Below are 24,806 nucleotides of genomic sequence, written 5' to 3' on the forward strand. Positions count from 1 at the left end.
GATCTAAATTAAAATTGAATCAGGTTTCCATTCACTGCATCAGTAGGTTTTGTACTCCAATAGTTTTATTATGCTCTACTTAATTTTTATTCATGCTTCGTGCTAGGGCTGTGCTAAATTTTCAGGACAAATTTTTTTCAGCAGCCAATGAGAAGTGAGAAATAATTCCAATCTTGTGTTAATGAGCATAAATATGATGAATTAATTTGACAGATACTAATCTCTTCTTCAGAACGTGTTGAATTGGTGTATTATTTTATTTAAAAAAATAAAGAGGAGCAAGAATGAGGATACTCTACACTAGATACCTTTCTCAAAATGATGATCGTTCCACGAAATACCTCTGAAGCTTCAAGAGATAAACATACAGTTTTCTGTCCTAAGAGTGGAGTAAATAAAACATCTTACATTCCGGGTGGTAATTATCATAATTTGAACGAGGTAATTAATTGCCTGGAACTTCACTGAATTATAAGTAAATTTAAATTCACAGTGTCTTTTACCGTTATGGAAGTCGGGTGTATATTTATGAAAATAGATGTGTGTGAGTGTGCCGAGATAAATCTTAATTTGCATAAGTTACAACATAAAATTGTATGAATTGCTTTACTTAAAATTTACCGGAGTTTTATAGCGCTGCGCAGACGTAATACGTGATTTTTAAACGTTTATATGCTGTGTATACTATAAATGATGCTCAGATGCATCTGTTCTCATGATACATCTCAATTGCCATCTCAGATTATTTGCGGACAACACGGTGGTGTACAAGGAAATAAGGGTCGCATCAGAGCGAGAGCTACTCTCTAGAGACTTAGACATAATATCGAATTGGTGGGGATCGAGATGGTGTGGGGGATAAAGTACTGGATTCCCACCCAGAGTACCCGGGTTCAAATCCCGGCGGTGTTGAATATTTTTCAGAGGTATCTGGATCCCTACTTGAGGTACTTTGTGGAGGGCACCTTGAGAGAGTATGCCGTCCGTCGGAAGGGACGTTAAGCTGCTACTACTCGAATTGGTGTAAGGAATGGGGATTACCGCTTAATATGGTCAAATACGAGGTTTTGAAATTTTGGAACAAAGGAAGTGAGGAACTGGATATAAAAAAATAAAATAGAGGGTTCAGTGCATACTATGACCGACCAAGTTTAATATATGGTGGTATTTAAAGCATTTTCATGGGGAGCATATATCAGGACAATATGTGGATCCACCTTAAAGAAACTCGGCTTCATCCAACGGGTGGTGAGGAATTGTATTGAGAAAGTTAAAGAAGGGTGATATTTTGCTCTAGTCATTTTGAATAAGCAGCAAGTATTTGGGACCCTAGGAAAAAAATTTGGCAAAAAGAGTTTGATAAAGTCCAGAGAAAATCCGCTAGATTCCTTAAAAATTGTTATGATAAGAAAACGAGTATGACGGGTCTTTTAGGGGATTTAGGCTGGGAGCTACTTGAGATGCGAAGGGAACAAGCAAGACTGAGACTTTAAGAAAGTTTCAAAATAAACGAGTTTAACAATGACATTAAAGGAAGTATTTTAGCCCTACACTACTTTGGTAGATCAAATATTAAAGATAAAATAAGAGAGATAGGTTCCAGTACAGATATATACAAATACTCTTTCCTTCCCAGGAAAATCAGGAATCATACAAGTAAGAAACCAAAATCACTTTAAAAATATTAAAAACTTTTAATTTACAAATAACGACATGATTTAACGTTACGTAGACATGAGGTATATTCGTAGGTTGTGTGTGTGTTAGGTAATAGTATTTGTATCTGAATGTGTGTGAGCTGAAAAGGTTTTTGTACGAATATATATGATTGTGTGTGTGTAGTTTAGCATGAATTTGTGTGTTTTGCAAGCGATTTTATTCTTAATTATCAGTGGTGACCTAACAGCCCCCGCCCCACGCCCTTGCAGTAGCTCTCGGGGTACTATGTAGATACCATACAGTAAACAATTGGGAATTCTGTCAAATACCACCATTTAATTTTTGAAAAGAAATATTGTATTTGCGTAACATTTGACTCATGTTCGCATTGCGATGCACACTGGCAGAAAAATCAGTGAAAAGGATAAAAAGTGAACGGACATATAATTAGTAATAAAAAAAGTGAGTAAATTGTTTGAAAACATTTCATTACAAATTTGGGACGGACTTCCTTTCATTTCTGGAACGCGAGATGGGCCTGGGACGGCAAACATGCTCTTTTCCCCTTTCAGTCACTGCAGCTTGTCGTTGCATTAACGTCCACCCCGTGCAAACATGTTACGCCCTCTCGCACCAACAAATTCGTTTGCAGGCAAAAGGAAATAGCAGAGGGCATTGGGAAAACTAATCTGGAAAAGCCCAGGCTTACACTATGAGCATGGTGGCTTCCCGACAGTTCCACCAGAGAGCCATACGTGGACATGATGATGGAATCGGTAAATAAGAGGATTTTTTTTTTCGCAGGAAATCTCTCACACGTGCCTTCTATTGTGACTATTTTTCCAAGGAATAAATTGTTAATGTTGTTTTAATTCCAGCTTGGAGATGTTTTGGTTGAAAAATGAATTAAACATTCGATTTGTCTTTAGGTTTCTACGTGACCTAAGCAGAATAACATAGCATTTCGTCAATATATCCATTTCAGTAGGAAAATGCGCACGCACGCTGGAATGTGTGAAAAGAATTAGTCCCAGACAGCGTTTCACGTCCGTATATCCATCTCAATAGGACCTCGACAAAGGTTATGCTTGGCTCATATATCTAGGTGTCCATTTTGCGGTTTGTAAATTGCGGATGCTTGGTGGAAGTTTGTGCAACACAGAGTAATATGAGGAAGAGAATACACGTGTGACCGTTGACCTTAGAAAAGGAAAGTTGGAACGCTATCATGGCTCCTAATCTCTCTTTTGCTACTCTTGTACAAAAATAGAATGACATTCCAAAATGGTTTAATGCATCTAATATAATAACTTATGCAATATATATATATATATATATATATATATATATATATATATATGTATATATATATATATATATATGGGACGAAATGGCTTTCAAAATAGAAAATTCTAAGCATTGAAATGCAGTCGGGGTTTGGATAATGTTAGAAAAGTTGGTATTTATATCGTCTTGAGGTTGCTATTTATTCAGTATAGTGACAAAGGTAAACAACTTAAGTTCTTAGCAATGTTCCTCGATGGAAATTTAGTTAGTTTTATTAATTAACTCTTCAATCTTTTGCCAAGATTGGTTGACCTTGGCCCTCGGTGCTTCCCAATGCCAGTTCTCTTCTACTCTTACTTGGTTTTGCTTTGACATTAATCCTTATTTCCTTACTTTGTTCGCCACTTGATATTCATAGCAAATATGAATTGTCTCAAGGCACTCCCAGTCTATATATAAATTTCTTCTTTTTTGAATGCTGTGCAAAATGTCCTTTCCTACTCTTAACTTCCTTCGGCGTCTTCGGTTGGAAGCCTGATCCATTAATATTCTGTATCCTATCGTACACTGTATTTTAGAAACAGCTTTTTTATTCTTGTGAAAGTATACAGTTTCGATTTGGGTTGCATTACGAGTAATACCGCATATCAAATCAACCGATTTCATTTTACGTTTTGAATTCGTTTCGTTAAGTTTGATTGAAAAAGTGAAATTGAGATGAATTGAAGGCATAAAAGACCAACGCAATTCATACTTACGGAAGTGGACATTTAGACAGAATTACCACTAAATGCTATTTCACGAGAATAAAGTAGAACGCTGCTGGATATATAATTTGTAAGTCATGGCTTCCCCACGTTGTAGTAATAGTATAAATAATGTTTTGCAAATATTTGACCATCCTACGGAGGGTAAAATAACGTTGATATGTGCTAGAATTGGCAAACCGCTTTGGAGGAGAGGAGGCCTTTGATCTGGGGTGCTGAGAGAGCGGTGAGAAGGAGGCGTGGGACAGAGGAGAAGGACGAAGGGAGGAATTCAGAGGAGCTTCCGGCTGGGTTGCGGGGGCTCTTGCGAGAGACAGAAGGAAAGGTGGAGATGCAGGAGGATTAGGAGCCAAAGGGGTTGATTGTCGGCGAGAAAACTTGGCCGGTCTGAGCGGATGGGTCTCCCGACGACGGGGCATGGCACGGCCTCTGGGGGGGAGGGATGAGGATGAGGGCTTTAGGGAGGCGTGATATGCGGAGGTGAGGATTCCACGATTCCCCAAGCCCAAGGGTTTCTGGCAGAGGCCTCGTTCTCTCTGTTACCCCGGCGACGACGCTGGCGTCCCTTATGGCCGCTGTCAATATCCCTTACTTCCCCACCCTGGTATGAGCTCAGCGGATTACGGTCGCCGTGGGCTTCACGCCCCGCATTACTAATGCGACTTAAATGCACCCCCAATGAGACCCCTCCCCGCGTGAGCATCCATCCCAGGCCTCCTCCTACTCCTCTCCCGCTCCCCTCGGCGTCTTCGGTTGGAAGCACTCTACCACCACACGCCGTGCCCGTGCCCCTTCCTTCGGGAGGTCACTCCCTCATCCGTAGTCTCTTGCGTCCCGGCGTCTAAGCCCGCGTTGAGTGCCAATTGAGTCATTGGTTGACTCGCGGAATAGCCCGATTGAGACGTGGATCGTAGTCCTTGGGGATGGTACGCGGAAGGAAAGCTTGGCTAGGGTAGGGATGGGAGTGTGGCTGGGCCTAGACGTGGTGAAGGGGTCTACTCCCCTGGAATGAGGGGAGCAGGACATTAGTCGATATTTGTGGAAGGGCGTTGACGTTAATGACTGCTATGAATAAGAGGGGATGCACTCCTCATCCAAGTTCCTGGGGTGGCTTGGGATTCATAATTTATCGTCGTGTTTAGCACTTGGGATACAATTTGCAAAGTTTTAGGGTCTGCGATTATTCCACGCGTTAGCCGGGACAAGATATTATTTTGGTATAAATTTTCTCTGGCTTGGCTGTCATTTATTCTTGGAACTATGGGATATAACTTCTCAGTTACTTTTATTCATTATGGGTATAACAAAATTCTCAGGGGGCATGTGAATACATTTTTGGAGCAATTGATTGTTCAAATATTGAGGGAATAGATCATTGTCTGTAATTATTATGTTTTTCTAAAGAATTGTTAATTAATAGCCGCTTTAATAGTACATCCCGTTCAAAGTATATTATTTTGTAGCTATGAGCTCGTAAAGACAAGAAAAAATGTGAGATTGTCATCAGTAATTTTTATTATGAAGAATGGCGATCGCTCTATTATTCCCATTGCATATAATAATTAATTAATAAGTTCTTTGCGTCCTCTTTTATTTCATTCTGTCAGTTTTATTTTATTATTGCATTGTCTCATAATTGAATTATGTTGCTTGCAATATATATATGTGTGTGTGTGTGTGTGTGTGTGGGTCGCGGTAGTCCAGGGGTAGAGCGTTGCACTGCTGATCGGAGGATCCCGGGTTCGATTCCCGGGCGAGGCACTCTGAGCACCTGCAGCTCCACCCAAGCTAAAGTGATTTTTCGGGTACCAGGTATTCCTGGGAAACCATAACCGGCACAGGGAAGGGAATTGGCCCCCCTACCCTGATGTGTGAATTTCACACGCCGTATAGGGCTTCGTACTGGGTGATCTCTACCATCACCTACTAAACCGACCTTCGGGTTGATTATTGTGTTTATGGTATGTTTATGGTTATATACCTGTATATATATATAATATATTATATATATATATATATATATATATATATATATATATATATATAACCATAAACACATTAATCAAACAGAAGGTCGTTTTGGTAGGTGATGGCAGAGTTCACCCAGTACTAAGCCCGGCGACGCGTGAAATTCACACATCAGGGTAGTTCCTTTCCCTGTGCCGAATATGGTTTCCCAGAAAGATTTGGTACCCGAAAAATCACATGGCTTGGGTGGAGCTGCAGGTGCCCAGAGTGCCTTGCCCGGGAATCGAACCCGGGCCCTTCCGGTCATTAGTCCAACGATCTATCTTCTGCAGTACCTCGACCCACACACACATACACACACTCACACACCCACACACACAGATATATATATATATATATATATATATATATATATATATATATATATATATATATATACACACACATACACACACTTCGAGTTGAAATGCGTAACCATGAGTCATGTTAAGGTCCTAACAATTTCATTTGTGTTAATATCTAACATTTTAGTAACGTTATATGTCTTATAGAGTTTATCAATGATTCTGTTCTTCAATCGTTAAGTGAAAGCTAATTCCCTGAACGTTTTAGGACTTCTAATAAATTAAGATAAGAATTTTTTATCCCCCTTACAGCAGAATGTTTACTTGTCTGGAACTATAATGAGTTAGCACTAAATGTTATTTGATAAATGATCGAATAATTTAGTATGATGGATTGAATAGTCCAATTATGATCGAAATATTCTATACATCTATGAAAAAATCTGTGTTCATACGAATTCATTGAAGTTAAAAAATATACGAGATACTCGTATTTTGAGAATATTTCGAGGGAAATTATCCGAATGAAAATGATAATTTAATTTTTCCTGGCTTGGTAAAATCGGGAATTTTCATATAACGTGGTTATTTCAGTTTTCCTTTACTTATTAATGTATTCTTTAAAATGAATTGATATAATTGCACATTCACAAGCACATGTACATGTGTGTGTTTGTGTTTCATGTATGTATGTGTCTGTACGAATGGATGTCCGTATCAGGTTCAAGCCATACTACTATGGCGAATTGCATTTATTATTATTAGGTAATCTGCCGTTTATGTTGCGTTTTGGATTAACGAGGGCAGGAAACCACTTCATTTAGTTATGTCCTCTGAAAAATACAACCTGACTCGCGATATAAAAATACACCATTCTTAAATTCTTTACATCTCTTCCCTCCCTTCATCCCGTCCAATATTTGGATCATTTTCCTCCCCTTCCTAGCTTGTCTTATATCCTCTCCTCTGTCACATTCTTCAGCAATCCATCACCAATCAAAATGCGCTGCATCCACCTCTCCTGTCTCCTTTGGATGCCTCCCAAGAATCCTCTCACCAGCATCACCTTGGCCATTACTACTTTGTTTTGCCCATCATGTTAAATTTACTTTTTCATCCTTCTCCAATACTCATATATCAAAAACCTGCTTTATACACGTATCACCTTCTTTCAATGACCATGTTTCCGTGTCGTACAACAAAACTCTCCATATCAAAATTTTCAGTAGTCATTTTTGAACATATTCACCCCGCATTCCTGCCAACAATTCTCTCCTCCTTTGGGTGGATTCCGCCTCCTTCTTTAGGTGGAATATTCCATAAGGAAACGAACATTACTTTCCAGTCGCATTGGTCCTAACATTCCATCAAAAGTTAAAGGAATATTATTTCTGTTCAAGAAAGCCAATTCCTGTTTTGTCACCCCTCACGAGTGAGCCAACACCTATTACTGAGTTCGCTACTAGCTTCATCTTAACCTCATGCCCCTGATGGCGGTTCCCTACGTATTCAGGTAGAAATTCGGACCGAGTGACTGCTTTTGTATTTTGAGACGGTTTTGTGGGAATAGAGGGGGAGGAGAGAAGGAAGGAAATACCTGCCTTTCTCGCTGCCGTCAATTTTTCTCACCCCGTACTCATTCCAATGGAACCTGGGCGGAAGGAAACAAGGAGACGATAAAAAATTTACAGCGAAAAACGCGAGGTTGAGCAAAGGTAAGACCATGGAAGGGAGGAGAGAGGATGGGGCTGTTGGAAGAATAGGGAGGAGAGGTATGAGCCGTGAGATGGGAGACGGAGCGGGGTTTGTTTGAGTCGAGGGTATGGGGGAGGATTCAAAAGGGAAACGGAGGGGATTGAGCGTGGTGGTGTGGGGGCGTACGTGCGTACGTTCCGGCCGGCTGCGATTGCATTTGGTAAAGGAGACTTTTTAGACGCTTGTAATTGCGTTTGCGGAAATGTAATGTAAATTATAAGGAAGAAGGACAAATTGAGGGACGTGTGATCTTGTGCGAGCACGTAGGCCATGTCTGACTCGAAAAATATATGGGTGGTTGAACTCCCCAACTTTTTGATCTTCCCGACGTCCCTTCCGTGACCCCGTTGGGGGAGGATTTCAGTGCGCCAACGGGAAAGTGTTTTAGTTTTTTTTTCGAATCTCAGAGGGTATTTTTCATCTGGATTCTTAGCCAAGGCATCCCGTTCCTTTGGTAAACTCCAGCTGAATGTTGGAGCAGTAAGAATATGTCAAACATTACGGCTGTTAATCATCATAAAAAATCATAATAAATATTTATTCTGTCATCCTTGAAATGTAGATTCATTTTCTTAAGCTGTACGCATTATGCTGACGCATAGGAATGTTAATTAATTGGCTCATATTTAGTCGAAAGTTGGTAATGGTGATACATGCTAATCATTCAAATCTAATTATTCTGAATTAAGGAATTCTGCGAATGACTTTCAACACCAATAAAAGGTCTATCTTTTATTTGTGAAAGCATGAGGCTTTTAATACATGACACCTTTTCTGCGTTTCATTCTTATCAGAATAACTGATCGACTATATTGTATAACTAAATATAACATAGAAACTGAGCAAAAATTGAATTAAAAATCCAATAAATCATAAGCGTTTTAACTTTTTTTATTTAAAACATTTTTTTTGCTGTAAGTTACATGACTCCAAAATATTCCATTAGGCTGTAGTGTGAAAACTACGAATTCTTCTAGTCGCCGGGGTTACAATTGCTGTCATATAATTTCTTCGGAACTCATACGCCAAGGTATGAGTAAAGATAAATGTCTAGCACCTAATTATTCACCATTTCAAAGTATTCTTCGTGACTAAGAGATAAATCTTTACATATATATGCTCGCTTGTCATAAACAACGACTAATGTTTCAGCGCCAAGCTTAATTTTCATTAATTCATGCATAATTTAATGAAGCGACACTCAAATGCCGTCCCAACATGCTCCACTGGTTTCTGGCGCGGCAGGTAGCTGGTCAGCGACCAGAGAGCGCACACTCCTACTCTTTCCTCCGCGCGTCAAGATATTCAGCGCAATTGGTTTATTAGGCCGGGAGCAAACCGACTACTAAGCCTCCAAACCAATAAATATAGATTCAGTAACCTCGACAATCTACAGTGGAATAAATTCAACACGGGCAAGTGTCATGTTCATTTTTTGGCCACGCTTAGAGACTACATCCGCCACATAGTGTGCCGGTGGTGACCGCAGAAAGCGACGATGTCCGGTACAGTAACAGGAATTGAATTTTAGGTTTCAAACTTGGCTCCAACGCCAGTATTTCAGCAGCAAATACGGGGCGTGACGGTAGCGCTCTTATCGCGCGATTGTTGTCTCCAACTTCCAATCCAATACCCCAAGTCTCTGTTTGCAAGTGAGCGAGGCGGGTTGTTTTGCTCTGAGAATTTCTTCGTTGAATCTTATGGAAATACTGCTAATGTTTATCCCAATGGCACGCAGTGGGACCAGTTCCCAAACAACTCTTTAGTTAAAAAATAAACAAATCGCGAAGGAATCTAAGAATGAATTATTGGCAGTTCATGGGATATGTATCCTGAAATGTATCCAAATAAATGGATAAAAAGCGCTTTATGAAGATACTATATGTATGGTTGTTTTTAAGTCAAGAAGGATTTTAGTATACATTTTTGTGTCTTAATTTTATTTTTTTAAGCGGGTATATTTGTTTTATATTTAGAGAATATTTATTTAAAAGATAAATCGTTTTGTAAATTTCAGTGATAAATTATTTTTAACGTCACATATCGTTGCATTTAGTTTGTTTAGTAGTTATTTTTATCCAGACAATATTGTTTGAATTTGGTTCCGTTTTATGTTAAATTTATTTAATCATGTTGATAATCGTATTTAATGCTAGTTATCTCCAGATTGATTTCTTTACTCAATGATATAGTGAAGCCTAGCGAGAACACATTTGAAAAATGTTGCCCCTATTTGCTTTTTAATTTTACCGTCGGTTGCTGGTCGTTGCGTCGCGGCAGTATGATAATAGCACTTTAGGTCATCTATCTAAAATCATCAAATATAGCTTTATAATTCATTTCTATTCCGAAATTTACTTTTTCTCCTAATGAACAGCAACGACTACATAGTTCTTCTTTCACGCTCTTTCATTCATTTAAACTATTATTAACGATTCCCATGATCCGGTCTGATGTATGTATTGCACTTCCAAACTCGAGCGAGTTTTTTCTTGCTTTCGTTGAGGCGGTATTCCGGCATCGTTTCATCGGATCTAGTTAATTCCCACATTTAGGAGTTTCATACGCTGTTCGAAGCGTAATGCCATAGGGATAGTTTCTATTATGCCATTTTGTACTATGAGGTGTTTGTTACACTTCATAGGGAAATGTTTTACCCCTCTGTGTAACTGTGGAAAAAAAGACACAGCAGACCATAAAGTGGAGGACTGTATATTCTATGAGACATAGCGACAACTCTTTTGGAACAGTTTGGAAGAGAAGCCAACAAGCATTAGAGAAATGATTACATTCTGCCTAAAGAACAACAACAAGCTGCTTGGAAAATTTGCATTAAGAAAACCGGCAAATACTGAACCACAACAAGTGAACTAACTGGAAAATATTTTGTGTAAAATGTAGCAATGTATTCTCCTATTTGTCTATTGAGTGATTTTTCTTGAATTTTTTATCATTAGTTTAACTCCTAACATATATAAGCACCTGTAGATGTTAAAATTTTAGAATAACTTTCCTTATGTCTGATTATTTTTGTCTTTTTGTCTGTTTTGTTATGTCTGTTGTTCCCTTATGTCTGATTATTGTTTGTAAAAAGGGGAACTAAGATTCAAAGGAATCCCCAACTAACTGAGAAGTAAAATAAAATACTATGCCATTTTGTGTGCAGATCAGCAAACAAGCAATCCCTATCCCTCGTGAATTTACTTTAGTAAGACGAAATAATTCGATAATTGGAAATATTTCGTATCATCTTAGCCCAAATGAGTATTAAAACACAGGGTTACCTATTAATTTTGATTATTAAGGGAGGAGATTTCTTTGATTTCTATAAATATAAATATTTTCGCACCTTTGGTGATGCTATCTTTGAAGTAAAAAATACGTGGAATAATTGAAATGAAATTCTTCTGAATAATAATCATTCTATGTGAAGTACGCTGAATTGATTAAAGGTACGTATGACTTTACAACTGATGCATATTTGAGTAAAGAAGAATTTTACATGTTTTTAATTTTGTTTATTTGTTTTTCTTGTTAACTCTACAAGGAATTTTCATATGAACCAATTATCTTACCATCCAGAACTCCAAGTTTGCATTTGAATATTTTTTGGTGATTTAAGGGCACATATATCACGTCTTTGGAGGATTATAGCCATTAATGATCCGTGTTAGATCAGACTGAGACAGGAAAAATGTAGTTTGCAGGACCTGAATATTTCTGTGAAGCGTAGGTTTAAACACTCTATGAGGTTGATTAAAATAAGTTGTTATTTTTGATGACTTTGGAATGTATATTAATCGGAGACTTCATGTTTTCGGCTGAATTGGCGCGACGAAAATGGGTGACAAAAATGTTGAAGGGAGCCCCACATTTCTCATTTGAAGTGGAAGCAGACTACTGTGCTTCAAAACTTGGTGGGTCGAGGAGAAGGTCATGAGTTGGAAGACACAACCAGTTTGATTAGTTCAATGCCAAAGGAGTTGCTGAAATGTTAATTAAAATAGGCCATCGCACGGTATTTGGTACGCATGCGTAAAATCACTGTGGAAATTACGAAAGCATAGGTTTGCTAGCTTGATTTCTACAATTAGATCGACTCCATCATGTTCTCTAAATCACTTCAGGGTCCAGGGTGTTTTGTTAGCCAACGCGGCTTACCTACCCAGGATCCACGGTGATTATGGTGAGTGATAATTAAACATCAACGTGGGTCGACGCTAAAAGTCGGTTTCCGTCTACTGACCGGTTCTTAATTTGACTCCCAAAAACTGTTTAAACTTGCAGCAATGACTGGACTGTTTCGTTAAAAGGACCAGTGATGGATTTTAAATAGGGCGTTTATCACATAAAATCCTGGTAACTTTTATTAGCTTAATCATTACGCAAAAATTTCCATTTTGCACAAACCTTTGCAAAAGACCGATTGAAACCGGCAGCACTGTGGAAAGCCAAAATTTCACGCTACCGTATTCTCCGGAGGAAATCGGTTTAAATTTTAAGGAAAGGTCATGATTTTTATGCGACGATGAATGGAGGAATTATTTTTTTTCAGCGATTGAAATAAAAACGTTTCTCCGAAACTCCCCTCCTAGAATATTCACGACGGAATGTAAATGAGGAATATCTGAAATGTAGACATTCCTCCTGGGGAAAGGATTGCGGCAAGGTCGCCTGTGTATTCTTTTTGGTGGGAATTATAATTCCCACCGCAAGCGAAGAGCACGGTTGAAGGAGAGAGGGAAAACAACATCTGGAACTTTATCTTGAGGAATCACTCCGGGACACCTCGCGGGAAAATAGAGCACGGAGTAATCTCCGTAGGACGTATTGAAACATGGGGCAGGGGCATGAGGAGGGAAAAAAGAAAATGAGGTGGCGGCGGCGACGGAGGAGTATCTCGAGGGTGTCGAAGGAAAGCAAATGCTCTGTAATATCATGAATTTTCATTAAAACTTCAACGGAAGGACAAGGGTGCCGGAAAAAAAATGATCCAAACAGTCTGAACTGTGGAGAGGATTTGGAATGAAAGAGATCGGGAGTCGGAGGAATGGGGAATGGGGAGGAGAGAGTGAGTGCGAGAGACTGTGTACCCAGTGAAATTACTCAGGGAGGGTATCCCAACGGGCACTATTTTGGTTTTTATCATTTTGGAATTCGCTCTAACATAACATATCTTGGCTGGTGATGAACAGCGGAGTAACAGAAATAAAAAAATAACGACAAGTATCGGAAAACACGCAGGAATTCGATTCATTTGGCTCGGTCAGAGATAGAGGGGGTGGAGTATTGGAGGGAGTTGGAAACTAACGGAGGGAAGGAATAGGAGGGGGTAGGAAATGAAGATCTATTGGCTCTGCAATGGGGAAAAGTGGTACGGTCGGAGTTAGAACGATCTCATGGGAAACGAGGAGTGCAAGGAAGCACAAATGAAGATATAGGGAGATATCGAAAGGCGCGAAGCAGCGCAGGGAAGAGGCGCAGGGGAAATTGGGCGCGCTTCCTCATTTACGGGCATGCGGGAGAAATTCTAGGGCGGTGATGCCGGGTTGGATCATGCAGAAGTTTGTCGGGGACTCGGACATATTTCATGGAGATCTGAACGAAGCAGGGGCATTTTCAAGCTGCGTCTATTGAAAATAACCTGGGTTCTAATTTATAAGTATTGAAAAACCTGCTCTCTTGGCATGTAAGTAGGATGTATCATAAGAAATAGACCGTAAAAGCATCGTCAAACTTAAAATATGCTTTCATAAATCATCAATAACTACGATGATAGCGTGATAAGTATAAAGATGAAAAATATTGGAGCATTTGTACAGGTAAAATGGAATTTGTAACTGCTTACCCATTATATTTATGGCTTAAAATGTTACTGATAGTATTAAGGAATTGGAGAACAGAAAAAGTAAAATGGATGTAACGAAAAACAAATGCGGAATTAATAAACTCGGTGGGGGGTTGGAGAAGGCTGCTGCGGTAAACCAAAGAGGGCAGAAGAAGTTAATGCAGGGGATATAGGGTGGTGATGGAATGTTGAAAATTGTGATAGATTGGGGAACGTTAGGCAAGCGAGGTGTGTGGGAGTAAAAGATAACGTATTCCGAATATATGGAGGGGGAAATAGGTGAGTGGAATTAAAGTGGGGTTTATCACGGCGGCAGCGGGGTGTAATTATCAGTTTAGTATACTTTCATATTATCCACAGTATTTACATCATTGCGACACGATCATATTTTTTACTTATAATTTTATTTTCTACTTAATTTCCCCTGGAACAAAAATTTCAGTTTGAATCCACCATCCAACGCTGTCACGTATACTTATTATACCTCTTAAGATGTACTCTTTTCCGAAACTCAAGACTTTATTAGGATGTGATAGTTAGTGATACCGCTTTGTCCCACTTCGAAAATATCTAATGATGGGCAATCATTGATAGTCATACGTTTACTCAGAGTAGAATCAAAATAAGTGCGGGCGGACCTCAGCCCAAAATACTCATGTGTTTTTAACCTATACTTGTGAGGATGGAGAAAATGACGACTTTTGAAAATAGCTAATTCCAAGTAATGTTTCAAGTGAAATCTGTTTTGTTCTGTTGCGGCATTGGTTTTCTGTGTGCGATTGCATGTCAGTAATTAAAGGAAGAGTACCTAGCGGTGAAGCCGGGATGACCTTTCTTCTTCTCCATTTTTTTTTAGTTACATTGACCGACGTCATCTGAAACTCAGCATTGCACTGCCTTGTTTCAGATATTGGCCTGCACTAGGATAACGGTTAAAGTAAATCCAAAAATAAAGCTGAAAGCTGGTATTTCGAACATTCCACGCATACCAACATATTTGACCGTAAAATTAAATATTTTCTGCAGGCTAGGCACCGGTAAAACAACTGCATGGAAATCATGAAAATTCTTTCATTAAAGTTTTCAATGACTATCGCAGGAAACCACAAAGGAATAATAGAGATGAATAGGGGAATAGACGTAGTTACGTAAACGGAAGAAACGAAAACAATTGTAATTATTTCCTAAATTTAAACGCTTCTTTCGGTCATTTTTTGGCGAAGTGCGGGAAGGCATTGTAAAGGAAAGATTGGATTGAATAGAAGCCGAGGATATGAGAAAATATATATTTGCGGTGAAGTACAATGAAGCCCTGTCTACTTAAGGAAAATAAATGGTCGAGTGAAAAATTGTGACACTTTGACAAACAGCAGAGGGAAAGGAAACCGGAAAAATAATGAAAGGGAATAAAGGAAGACACAGTAATCGGGGGCAAGAAGACGAACGAGTAAAATCGCGCCCGTGTCCCCGCGAATATGGAGCGTATAATATGGTAGAGGCGAGCTTAGAGGAGACAGAGTGGATGGGGTGGAGCGGTAGGAGGAGGATAGAGAGAGATAACCATAACACTGGGCGGAGAGTATCTAGTGTCTTGAGGTCGTGGTAATCCCTGCGCATTGCTGGAAAGGGTAATCCGACCCAAGATGCCCTCGCTACACGGAGTGACTCAACCAAAGCAGAAGAAGGACTCCTCTGAATCCTTCTATTTTTTTATCGTTTCTTTTATTTTTCGTCGTCCTCCTTCATCTGAAGATCCCTTTGAAGTGGTCTTTCTTGCTGCAACGCTGCTATAAATCCCTCTTCCCTAAGTCTTCCAGCACTTCTTAGAAGATTTGATTTTACAATAGATTCGTATCCAGCAAAAAACATGTGCAGTAAATCTTTGAGTATTTCGATGCGATTCGCGAGGCCTCGCTGTACAGTATAAATACACTTATTTTATTTATAATATATTTTCTCTTACTCGAGTATCGTGTTTGAATAATGAAATTCGAGTTATTTAGGACATCCTGAAAAGACGCTTTTTATAGTTATTACAAAGATAAACCATAGTTATTACAAAGATCCCTCCCCAGCATAAGGAGAACAAGTCCGAGAGGATGGATGGCAGAGCAACTTGGGATGGGAATAAATGGGCATTGAGAATTATTAATAAAATAACCGTTTATCGGCTTAAAAGCAAAATGTGAAAAGTGTGACAGCACCCAGACGCCATTTATTTCTTGTTTCTAAACACAAGAAGAGGGAAAATTAATGTGATCAAATATATTTGTCATACGTATGTACTTGGTCTTCAACTACTTTGACTCCTCCCTGCTTACACGAATTTTAAAAGCGCGATGGATATGTTTTTCAACAAAACAAAGTTTATATGCTATGTTCTCATCATTGTACTATTGATTTCCAACCGTTAATATGCAAGCAAGAATGATATCTGGAATGTTATAATGATGTTGTTTCCTTTCCCAAAAATATAAACGACAAATATGAGAAGAAATGAAATTTTTACAATCGTGTAATTTATATGCAACTTGCAAATTCCAAAAAAATTAATCTTCCCCGTCATTTGAGACTTTGACCTCTGTTATATCACTGCACCTATTAATAAGGTATACTGTTTCCTATAGAGATATAAAAATTTATTTGTATCAATAAAGCAGTTATAAAAACAATATCCATTTGCGTCTAACTATTCCATCTCCGATTATTTATGAATAAGGTCAATTTCCGATGAAGAACTATACAAACATTTAAGTAATGATAACCGGTCACATTCTCAGAATGTAGAATAAATTAAGTGGTTATTTATTTTACTGTTCGTGATAACATTTTCACTTCTATTTTGTTGGGACATTCATTTTGGTGGTGTGCACGCATCATTTACGTCATACAGCTGAATTTTGATGCAAAGTCCTGAGAAAGACTTCCTACTGCACTGTGAACTACTACGTTTCTACGACTGTCAAGTCATTGCAATTTTTATTCTCACTAATTATTCATCCTAGAACTATTTTGTGAATATTACTATAGGCTGTCTTTCTGATATCGGTTCCATGAGCAATAAAATTGTTTTATATGTTAAATTAACCATTCGTCTCCAAAAGTAATGCAACGCATCCAAGAAGATTGTAAAGAGTGAATCCAGCATTAATAAGACCAAATTGCAATACTTTATTTGAATATGGCCTCAAAAAACGGCAAATATACTGTATATGTGTGGGTCGCGGTAGTCCATGGGGTAGAGCGTTGGACTACTGGCCGGAGGGTCCCGGGTTCGTTTCCCGGGGAAGTCTCTGAGCACCTGCAGCTCCGCCCAAGCTATATCATTTTTTGGCACCAGATCTTTCTGGGAAACCATAACCGGCACAGGGAGAGAAACTGGCCCCCCTACTCTGATGTGTGAATTTTGCACGCCGTCGGGCTTAGTACTGGGTGAACTCTACCATCACCTACCTTCCTTCAAACCGACCTTCGGGTTGATTACTGTGTTAAAGGGTTTTTTATACTGTATATTCGTTCGCGATGATCTTTTACAAATACTTACGGGACATAATGCACCATACACAGAAAGATTAATGCAGAACTTTAAAGAGAAATCCAAATCAATTTTATCTTTTCACATTCAGATTACTTTTCAATAGTCCAAGTAAATTGATCCGGACAAATTGAGGGTATAAAATGTTTAAATCATTTCGATCCCAACTTTATGACCTTACTCATCTTACTCAGGTCCAAATATGTTTAAAAAACACGCATTACTAGGTGGCCGGTTAACCAGCAGAGTTATTTAGCATCATTATAAAAAAAGAACCCACATATTTTACAAGGTTAGTCTGGTAGATTTATCAGCCAACTATGGATTTTAAATCAATCAATCTGACGTCCACACGGTTTACTACTCTGCAAAGTTGACGTTTATAGGACTCTTGGTGATTTCATTAATTGCCGCCTTTAGTAACTTTGCTAAGAATTTTCTTTCGACCGTCGAGTCCGCCGGTCATCGCGGGGATTTGCAAACAGCCACATAATCCTCGCGAGAGAGACTTGAAAAAACCCTATGTTAGTCATTCATGATTCCTCTCAAGATCCGACTTAAATCTGACCTCTGCTCGAAGTTAAAAAAAAGAAAACACCTACTCTCCCTCTCCCCTTCACCCGATGTCAATTCAACTCTAGCCCCTTGTCAGTCAGTCACCTCGCTCTCCTTCCCCCCTCAACCCCCCACCCTCCCGTCTTCGCCTCACCCCAGCGTGTCGATGCTGTTGCAACGGCCCATTGTGCCCCAACCGCCTCTCCTTTTTTTATTTGGCATGGACGTACTCCAGCGTGCACGTGAATGCAAGCAAGGAGTCATTGTCTTGGCGGAGGTAGGACAAAGAATTAAGGATCCTAACCCAAAGGCGAGACTATTGTGCGAATTGTGTGTTTTTGGCAAACGAGGGTACTTAATGGAAGAAAATGAGACCAGTCCTAAATGGTCTCTTGTTGTAGGAAAATTCGATTTTTTTGGATATCCCTTTTCCTTGTCCTTAGTTTCTAGCAGAAGACAGTGACCTGCATTTCATTGCAAGCAGAAACATATTCGCCTTGTCCCTTGAATTACTTCGAATAAGGGTCAATTGCTTCTTTTCTGCGTCCTAGTTTTATTTCACTCACATTTGGATAGCACTCCCAGCTGATCGCCTGTATATGCTAGGCCGGAAAATTTTCTTGCAGTTTTCTTCTTTGAATACGTTTTCCTAATGAGGGTAAAAAATAACAGAAACTTTATTCTTCCACACACTTTAAATGTCCTTCGACCATGGTTTCGATGCTGCGCATCATCATCAGGTGTGTGGTTATCGGTTTTTCTTAACTTACAGTATGTAACCACACGGGCGTGCATTGAACAGTTCCATTAATTTGCATTTTAAAAACTCTATTTAATAAGTCTAATGACTGGAGACCACATACATGATTTAAGTGTATTTCTTGTATACAGGCTGTTAAGACCCCCGTTATGTAGAAGCCTTAATTTTGCCTAAAGTGGCAAGATTAACGCTTCATTTTCTTTGTATCTTTAAATTGAAAACCAACTTAATGTAACTCGATAATAATTGGATTTCCCCAAAATAAAATTTATCTTTCATTTACATCTACCCAAATGACTATGTGACATGATAGGGGGCACTTCTTTGATTATACCTTTGGTCATCCTCGCTTTCACCTCATCTGTGAGATTTTTTGGGTGTTGGAGAGTATTCATATTTTCGTACTTCACTCTCATCTTGCATATCCCAAGCTCCATTGTCGAATCACATTTTTCTTCTTTGTTCGTTTATTTCTATATCTATATGTGCACATCGGGAGAAATTGAGGTATCCCTCTCCGTGACTTCATATCAAGTCAAACGTATGGGCAAACATACCCAATCTCACAAGCGGGGTGAAGTCAATGCCGAGAAAAAGGGATATGAATCAGTGCCAAAGTATCCACTAAGGTCAATTTTAAGTTATCAATGACTCAGGGAGTATCGTAAATGTTCTTCATCTACATCTACTTAATACCCCGCAAGCCACCACAAGAGCGTGTGGCGGGGGGGGGGGGGCGGTGATAGGACACCACCCGTAATTTAGAAAAGAAAAAAAAACCCGCATGAAAAACCACATATTCATACATCCACAAAAAAAATGGCATACATTCATGCAAGAACACTTATACCCCACACAGATGCAAACACTCAAACTACCAACTAACATACACATGTACCTGAAAGTATACCTAATATCTTTACAATGTTTAATTTTGTTCCGACTTGTAAATTCAATGTTTTTAATATTTCTAAAGTGACTTCGGTTTCTTACTATTATGATTTTTGATTGTTCGGGGAAAGAATGAGTATTTGTATCTATCTGTACTGGAATCTATCTTACTTTCTTGTAAATGCTAGTAGTTAAGTGAAGCAATGGTAATTGCGTAGACATTAAGAGAGTGGCAACAGAAAGCATCTAAGGAAACAATAAGAAAAGATAGAGTTTTAAATTTGGGTGAATTTTGATCATATTGAAGCATGATTTGCCCTCCCATATGAGAGGGTATGTAAAAAATAATGATTTAAAAAGGTCGTGCTAAGTAAACATTTGATGGGTGTATTAATTTCTGCGACAAGGAAAAGTATCGAATGCATTTTCTTGTCAAATATTTGAATTTAAAGATAAAAAATGTTATTGAATAAACCACATATGATTAATAATGGATATATTTAAATAAAAAGTACTGTCCGATTAATTACTTGCACAAGCATCTAGAATTCTATATCGTTGTATCGTAGAATTTAATGAGTCGTTGTGAGGTTTTAAATGGTTGACAATGTATTTTAAAATATCATCAAAACATGCTTCCATTTTCAACGCATAGACAACTGGAATTAACGCAGACAATATACATCGTAGCCTAGAAAACAATGTTGTTTTAGTGTCTTTTAAATCACTATTAAGATCATGTTACTTATTATTTTATTATTCTAACATACTCCTCTTAAATGCTTTCTGGAGTATTTTATAAATTGAGGAAAGGGAGGGCGGGTAAAGATTGATAAAAATTGGGGTTACAAAATTTATTATAAGGGGACCAATTAGCACATTATAAACTAATGTCGGGTAGGACCAAGATTATGACAAAATCATTAGGTAAATGGGAGATATCGTTCCCATGAATCGGTCACTACAAAAAACGTGGTGACCAATCCATGGGATTTTCTCCCAGTTTTGTGTCAATATATCTAGAACTGCTTGAAGTTGTCTCTATTATTTGAAGCAAATAGGATTGAAATCATAAGAGTGCATTTCATCAACCAAATAAATGACATAAAATACACTGTTATCCAAATGACGACAAGATGATGTTTAATTTTATTTTGTTTTAATGTTAATTAAAAATAAAACAAACACTGATTGTAATTTCGAATTTCAAAAGGGAAAATATTTTTTCCATAAAAATATAAGACATAAGTTCTTTGTCCGAAAATTATTTATTATGTAGTCTTTGGTTTATAATGGTAGTCCCTAAATTCTTGCATTCGTTAGTAATTACCTTAGCCAAGGAATATATTTTTACAACGAAATGCATAGAAGTTCTTGTTTCTGTTTTTTGAAAATTGCTATTGATATTAAGTAACTTTGCGGGTCACTATTGTTAAACTGAACGGTATTCATTAATAAAAATATTTTCTTCTAATTTTAAAATCTATTATTAATGTGATAAATATTTTTTAAGTGTTTTTATGATTGTAGATAAACTCAATACTAAAAACATATTCCAACAGAAATCAGACTGCATCTGGACTCTGCAGAATTTACAGCCATTTACCACCGAACTTACAAGCTCTTCCCAAAAGGCTTATCAGTTTCATATGCCAAGCATGAGGTATGAAAGTTCTATCAAAGAGCTAGATTTGAAAAAAATTGTTTGACTGCAATGGCCTTCTTTCGGATTTAGAATTCGTTTCTGCAGGGAATAAATCTTTCCAATTCGGGGCAAGGTAGGACCTGAATTAATTTAACGTTCAGAATATACGGTAATGGTTTTGGGGGAAATTCATTCCTTGCAGAAAACTGATTCAGAGGGGATAGGTAAGTTTATAGGATCTATAATCAGGTGAAAATCTATTATATAAATAAAAGTAAATCAAATATAGCCAAATTATTTGGTCAAAATTCGTCGTTAACTTAATATTTTATCACATCAAATTCAACGTGCATGGATTATAAATGCCTATATCATTAAGTGTACATGAAACGTAAGGGCTAAGTGACATCGAATTTGAATTATTAATATACTCGGTATTCACTGTCTTACCATATCATTGGAATCTACAGGCTAATTTTGCATTTGTGCTAATCTTTATCAATGTTAGTAACTTGTAAGCGGCTTAAAATTAAAAATTAATGTTTAATAAAATATTGTGGGAATTTAATTTCTTAAATTACTGAATAATCTTCAAATAGCACATAAAAATAACCACTTCTGATATTTCTCATGAATTATGCCATTTAACAAAAATAATTATTATATCAACTCTTTCATCAAATGTTTTTCTAGTTATTAATTAAATTCTCAATTTCTTTCAGGTATGTTTCATTGTCCTATTCATGGAGAGGTCACACGGAGTTCTGTGGGGCCACTGGTCGGTGAAAACTTATCAAAGGTATTGCATTATATTTATCGGCTTTACTTCAAACATACGGCATTTTATTCTAGATCCACTTCTTATTTACACTTTTTAATATAATGCACATAATGAATGTGTTGCATTTATATTTTGAATAATAACGCTAAACACTTCACATGTTGTTCTCAAAGAGTACAGCTTCGACCAACGTCTTTTTTTCGCATTCGGTATGCCCTCATTCATATTCAGTTAGGAAATTGAAAATGTTCTCTTGGGCAACGAAGCTATTTGAATTTTCGGCGTCACAGCACTTTTATTTCAGGGGTCAGGAACCACTGCTGTAGTGTAATGTATGTAGCTACATTTATCATGCTTTATTACTTGTCGCGGAAGGACGTATTAATATTTATCCTCCTCGCTCACATGTGTATAGGATACATTTAATAGCCATTCTTTTTATTTTTCGGATGCGCGTCCGAGAGACGGACACCGGTTTCCCCTTTTGCTAACATCGAGTAATCCTCCTTCACTCCCCTCCTCAAAACACCCCCTCCTTCTCTTCCTCACCCTCCTCCCTCCCCGTGGTCATTCCTAGCGTTTAATCTCGATTAGTGTCACTTGAATCTGTTTCCAACCACCTCCTCTTCCTCGCCCTTCCTTCCAGCAGCACACTTAATCTCCTTCCCTCCCGAGCAACCCCCTCCTCTCGCTCCCCTCCCATTCCCTTTCTCCGCCTTCCCTCCTCTCCTAAGTCCCAATCGTTTCCATCCCTCGCTCCGCCCCCTTTACGTCACCAAGACCCTTCTTTCCTACCCCCACCTCCCCACAACCGCCCCTCCCCCCCTTCCCCGCAACCCTCTCACACAGCCAGCCAACCTCCCGAGGCCGGAAGCTCCGCCGTTCCTTTTTCGCCCCTCGCTACCCCATCAGTCTTCCCGCTTTTCCCGTGCGCCGACGTCCCAACCTTATCCACGGGCATTCGTTGCTCGTCCGTTATTTAACGCACGCGAAAGCAAACAAACAAACCCTCAGGGGTGTGTGTGTGTGTGTTGGGAGGGCGAGAGTGGAGTAGAGGCGAAACGAGGTGTATTACGGTGTGAGGGGAAGGGAAATTGGAGTGAAGGTGTATAAGCGATTCACGACGGGACAGCCTTTCTCCTTTACCGGTCCGATTCGATAGAGCGACCGGTTTTCTCTCGCTTTCGCCGTACCCTTTCCCTCTCTGATCCATCATCTTGCTGAAACCCAGTGTTTTCCGTTGAATTTCTGTCCAACTACTATATCGTTTCGTTATGTGTGTGTTTGAATGATAATTCCAGTATGTGGTTCACGCCTCGAATAATTTCTGATATTCATTTTTTCATAACCAATTCGGAAAAGTGTAATCAATTTGCCAATATTCTGCCTGAACGATAAAATAATAATTTTTCTTTGGGTAATGAAAATCTTATAATTCATCAATGCCTTAGTTTGGGGAAATAAAGGATAATTTCTCATTATTCGTTAAACTTTTAAGAACAAATTTTTCAGCATGAAATTTCCAACTTCAAATGCACTTTTGCTCTATCATCCGTTCTTTCTTAGCTTTATATTTTTAATCTTAATATTTTCTTATATATTAAAAGTATGATTTTTTATCGACCCCTCTTCAAAATCTACGGTCATCTACAGTTATGATAACATTTTTTTTACATTCTTTATGCGTATTTTGTTACTAAATATTTAAAATTTTTAAAGGATATTCTGGAATTAATGAAAAACACACTTCTCTCGCTGAATACTTTTAAGAACGCCGGGAAAGAGCAATCGATGAAGTATAACAAATAATTGGATAACAACGTTCCTGTTGAATACATTTTTAGCATTAAATACAAATGATTTTCATGAAGTATTTTCAGTCACTATTTTATACGATAGCCTTTGCCATGAGGAATAAGTGATGCATTACCAGAAGGAGGTGATGGAGTGCGCTTGAATTACACTGGCGGTTGGGGTGCCGAGTTAAAACGGAAAAGCTGAAACGGGTCCGCAACAAGTTTCAATTTGTGTTGATTGCTTAGAGTAGAGCAAATTTGAGGGTTCTTCGTGTACTTCCAATGCTATATTTTTTATATGTTTTGAGTGCTCCCATTGACGTTTGGTCAGATGAGTATTTACGAATTTTACCGAATGGCCAAGTTTGTAGCATACGAAGTTGGTAGCTTCATCACCGCTTGTCATGGCAAATATTGATATTTGTTCTTGATGCTGTCTGTATTTAAGGGAAATGTAAATGAAATAAACATTGCGAGTGTCCTTGCAGGACGCGGCAGCAATTTTTAATTTTGTGCGGTAAAGTACTGAAATGTTTTTCTAAATTTCAAATTTATAAGCACTAATAATGCAAACTTAATTTTGTAATGCAATATAGCCCGGAGTGAACTAATACTTTATTAAAAAATAGTACTGATATAATGATGAAAAGGTTGTTATCAAAGTGCCCATCACATCTGGAGGCATTATTTAGAAATCCTCTACTTAAAAAAATATATTCTTTACGATATTATTCGAAGAAGGGTCAGTAATGTCAGATGTCGGGTTGTATTTTCTTCAGAAAGGTAAAATAACTGTACCGTTGTTCAGCTTGCATCCATTCGAAATCTACGTCAAACGTTAGTATACGGTTATTAACATTAATAGTATTTTAGACTTATTTATTTACTTATGATTATGCTAATTATATGAGTTAAACTTCCTGGGTTTAGGCTCTTGCTTCTGAGAAAAAGTAACCTAGGGTCCTATGGCAACAAGCAGTGTTGATAATCATTTCTATTTTAACATATTATTAGGCATCATCGTCTTATGTCATCTAGTCTTGTTCTACTGCGCCAATAAATGTTTTGCTTGGAGAACTCTTGAAAGAATACTAATTGCGGTGACTTTTAGTACGGATTTAAAATTATGAGAAAAGGTATTGTCACTGAAAAGTTCCAACAGTTAGCATGGGAATTGATGATTTATGTATATTAGGAATATTATTTCATTCCGTA

Source organism: Hetaerina americana, unplaced genomic scaffold (genome assembly GCF_022747635.1).
Source record: "Hetaerina americana unplaced genomic scaffold, ioHetAmer1.1.p SCAF_2, whole genome shotgun sequence".
NCBI classification, from domain to species: domain Eukaryota; kingdom Metazoa; phylum Arthropoda; class Insecta; order Odonata; family Calopterygidae; genus Hetaerina; species Hetaerina americana.